Source organism: Bos grunniens, chromosome 3 (assembly GCF_055505025.1).
Source record: "Bos grunniens cultivar Pamir isolate PY7600 chromosome 3, Bosgru_T2T1.0, whole genome shotgun sequence".
Lineage (NCBI taxonomy): Eukaryota > Metazoa > Chordata > Mammalia > Artiodactyla > Bovidae > Bos > Bos grunniens.
Window position 1 is genome coordinate 2,275,761 of NC_141167.1, and position 4,630 is coordinate 2,280,390.

Consider the following 4,630-nt stretch of genomic DNA (forward strand, 5'->3'; position numbering starts at 1 on the left):
CACTTCCTTATGTGCGCTCCACAGTCTGGACCACTCAGAGATGTCCATGGAATTATACAGAGAAGAGAAGAGGGAGGAAGGAGACAGAGGTGGCCAGGAGAATAAAAGGAGGAAATAAAAAGGAGAGTGACAGATCCAGCCAGTAATCAGTTCCCTAAATGTCCTCCACCTTCTGGAATACACAGAGATTCAGAGAGTTGGGTAGAGAAGAGAAGGGGGAGGGAGGAGACAGAGGTGACCTAGTGGAGAGAAAGGAGAGTCCAAAGGGGAAGAGAGCAGTCAAGCCAGTAATCTCGCTCCCAAGTAAAAATAGGTACTGAAGATTGGGTTCTTAAAGGTACAAAATTGATAACAAATACCAAAAAGTAAAGATTAAAATTCTAGAGTAGAGGTTAGATTTTCAAAAATACAATATTAAAGAAAAGAAGAAGAAGAAAAAAACAAAGTCACAAAAGTTATTAAATATATATATATATATATATGAAGTTTGCTTTAAAAAATAGTATTTTTTTTGAAAAGTAATAGTAGGTTATAAAAATGAAAATTAAAGGAGTAATAGAGGACTTAAAATTGAAAAAAAGTTAGGCGCAGCCACTGGAGCCGGTGTATGTATGACAATAACATGTCGGCTCTGCTGCCCGCCATTGTGCCTGCCATCCTGAAGGCCACTGCTGCGGTGAGACTCTCATGGTCTGACCTGAAAGAGACAACTGTGTTCTGTAGAATGTGATTGTTTGCCCAGAAGCACATCTGACGGGAACCTCAAGAAGTGCTAAAATCCCACGTGATCTTCCTTCATGGATTGGGAGACACAGGGCATGGATGGGCAGAAGCCTTTGCCAGGATCAGAAGTGCCCACATCAAATACATCTGCCCGCATGCGCCGGTTATGCCTGTAACATTAAATATGAACATGGCCATGCCATCATGGTTTGACATTATTGGGCTTTCGCCAGATTCACTGGAGGATGAAACTGGAATTAAACAGGCAGCAGAAAATGTAAAACCTTTGATAGATCACGAGGTGAAGAACGGCATTCCTTCTAACAGAATTATTTTGGGAGGATTTTCTCAGGGAGGAGCTTTATCTCTGTACACGGCTCTGACCATACAGCAGAAGCTGGCCGGGGTCACCACTCTCAGCTACTGGCTGCCACTGCTGGCTTTGTTTCCACAGGGCCCTACCAGTGGCGTGAACAGAGAGATTTCTATTCTTTAGTGCCACGGGGACCTGGTTCCTCTAGTCACCCTGATGTTCGGTTCTCTCACTGCTGAGAAGCTGAAGACACTGGTGAATCCAGCCAATGTGACCTTCAGAACCTACGCAGGCATGATGCACAGTTCATGTCAACAGGAAATGATGGACATCAAGCAGTTCATTTATAAGCTCCTACCTCCAGTTGGCTGACGCCGCCAAGAGGCCTTGTGTAGAAGTGCACACCAGCATCGTCCAGTGGAGCACACACTTCTTCCTGTGCCCGACCTTGAAACCTCTAATGTTTGCAGTGTTAAAAGTTTTGCAAATATACACCAATGACACAAACTAAATAAACCTCCTCGTGGGAAATGTATGATCTTTGACATTTCTCTATACGTATTTGTATGATATGATCCAGGATACACTAGTATTAAAATAGATGAAGCAGCTAGCTTCTTTCTCCCAAATGTAATTCAGCAAAATCATAAAATACTGCAACCGGACTTTTTTTTACTACATCACTTGAAAATTACTAGTATGCTTAATGAAACCTTGTTCAGGTGTAAATGAGCAGTTAAGACATAAAGGGTTTATACGTGCTGTGACTTAGGACTGTGGACACATCCCCAAATTACACAGTCACCATGCAGTATCCATATTTTTATATATGTGTTCTTATATACTTAATGATTATAATATTAAGAATGAGGTGTTATTACATTATTCCTTATAAGAGGGATAATGCTTCTCAGTGTCCATAAAGAGTAATATTGCTCTCTAGAACTTATGGCCCTTTTATGTTGGGGACCAGGTTTTTGTTTGCTGAATATAATTTCTGTTCTATTTAATATTCTTTTTTCCTCTCTAGAAATATGTTCTTTCTTCTTTTTATCCTTCATAAAAGACCAAATATTGCCTCCTTGCCATGGACACCTACAGTCAATATATGCTGTAATTTGACATTCTGAATCACAGATGTGGTGGGCTAAAAATGTATTGATACTTATAGAAAGAAACCTGACATCCCTTCAGAGTTTGTACACTACTTCCTAAACTGGAGTTTAGTCCACATTTTGGACCTGCAGACTTACTAGAATCTTCAGTGCAGGTAATGAAAATAATTCTGTGGTTGCATTTTCCTGTAATTAACTGAAAGAATAGTTAGTTCATATTCTAGTATGTTCTGGAATATTTAAAACGGATCTTAAAAACTGCAATCTCTAAGATGATTTGCTCTAAGGTGATTCTCCTCATAGTATAGAATTTACTTATTCTGCACATATGTTTGAAACCGACTGCTGTAGGAAATGAACAATCCTTTCAAAAATTTTGCTTTACTTTTCTCTGCCAACAGACTCATTTAAAATTTTCACTGTAGTTAAATGATCTTTTTTATTTTTTTCTAATTAAAAATTTTTTTTAAAATTTTATTTTATTTTTAAACTTTAAAATATTGTATTAGTTTTGCCAAATATCAAAATGAATCCGCCACAGGTATACCTGTGCTCCCCATCCTGAACCCTCCTCCCTCCTCCCTCCCCATACCCTCCCTCTGGGTCGTCCCATTGCACCAGCCCCAAGCATCCAGTATCGTGCATCAAACCTGGACTGGCGACTCGTTTCATACATGATATTATACATGTTTCAATGCTATGCTCCCAAATCATCCCACCCTCTCCCTCTCCCACAGAGTCCATAAGACTGATCTATACATCAGTGTCTCTTTTCTAGATGCCCATCAGCCGATGAATGGATAAGAAAGCTGTGGTACATATACACAATGGAGTATTACTCAGCCATTAAAAAGAATACATTTGAATCAGTTCTAATGAGATGGATGAAACTGGAACCTATTAAGCCAGAAAGAAAAACACCAATACAGTATACTAACGCATATATATGGAATTTAGAAAGATGGTATCAAATGATCTTTTTAAGTTAGCTTTTATGCAAATGTAAAAATAGCAATTATTTAATTTTAAATAATCAGATTTTTCAAATTATTGGTTAAAATTACTTGAAAATAAATTTATGGGTAACAACAGTTAGTCAGAACTCAATACATGTGGTGTAGTTACCACACAGTTTAATACATACCAAAAATGTACACTTGATATTTCTGAACTGGTCATTGTTCTGCTGTATTCCAGCTGACTAGGACAGTGTTAGGATGGCATTTTCATAAATGGGTGCTATTTGATGATGGAAATGACTTGGTGTGGACTACATAGAGCATGTGAATGATGAAGCCATATGTTTATGTCTGGATTCACAGTTTTTAAACAATCACTTACTAAGTCATTTTGCTTTACCTTGAAGAATATAAACTGTTGTTTCACTGACACAAATCAGCAAGATCTAACTTATGGCAAGAAATATTCCATTGAAATGCTGTGCTATAACGTGGGAAAATGGAAGTCTTTTTCGCGGTTTCTATCATTGTGAAATATAATTGAATTCTGAAAAAAATAAAAAAGTTAAAGAAAAGGAAAAGAAAAGAAGAAGAAGAAGAAAAAAGAAAAGAATGATCGTAAAAATAGTAAAAATAAATCTAGGACTTTCTCTGGTGTTGTTGTGGGCAGTGTGGGGTCAGTTCATTTTCGGATAGTTTCTTGGTCTGGCTTATATTTCTCAAGATCTATAGGCCTCTTCCTATGTAGTCGGTACTAACTACAGGGTTTTAATCTATTGCACCTGTCACTTCCAAGGCGGTTCCCTGGGTTTTAGCTTCTGTTTGCTGGTCTCTTCAGTGTCTGATTTCCGCCCTGACACAAGGGGGCGGTGGTGGACACTTTTTTTTTTTTTTTTTAGGCTCACTTGTTCCGTCGCTGTGGGGAGGGAGGAACACTGGCGTGTGCTCGCAGTATCCGCCACACTGGGCCTGCCCCCGCTCACGGTGCGTGCACCCTCCCTGCCCACACAGCCCAGGCTCTAGGTTGCTCCGCCGGGAACCATTGGAGGCCAGCCCTAGGCTGCATGCACCTCCCAGGTCTAAGCCTCTCAGGTTCAGGCACTCAGGTAGTCCTCAGAGGTGCAGACTCCGTTGGGCCTGCATTTTGTGCCCTTCCCAGCTCCGAGCAGCTCGGGTGATGAGGTGTTTGGTGAGCACGGTCACTGCGACTTATCGCCTCTCCCGTCCATGCCACTCAGTTTTCTGGGTATACAACCAGCGCACCTTCTCAGGCAGATGACTGTCCAGAACCCCAAGAAGTCTTAGTAAGCAAAGAAGCCTGCTTGCAGTTTGATAGATAATGTCTCTCTGGGGCTGCGATTGCCCCCTTCCAGCTCTGGCTGCCTGTCACCGGAGGGGGAAGGTCTGCAGCCAGCTAGTTTTGTTCCGCCCTTTGCTCTGTGCACGGGCCTGGCAGTGTCTTAGGGCTTTTCGCGTGGTAGCTATCCCACAGTCTGGCTTGCTAGCCCAAATTAGTTCGC

At 41.0% G+C, this 4,630-nt stretch overlaps 1 pseudogene across 1 annotated transcript; it reads left to right on the forward strand.

Moving 5' to 3' along the window:
* The first annotated feature begins 682 nt into the window (after positions 1-682).
* LOC147374831 (acyl-protein thioesterase 1 pseudogene) lies at positions 683-1,542 on the forward strand (annotated as a pseudogene). Its single transcript, XR_015154636.1, has one exon. The product of XR_015154636.1 is annotated as an acyl-protein thioesterase 1 pseudogene (transcript).
* The last annotated feature ends 3,088 nt before the right edge of the window (positions 1,543-4,630 follow it).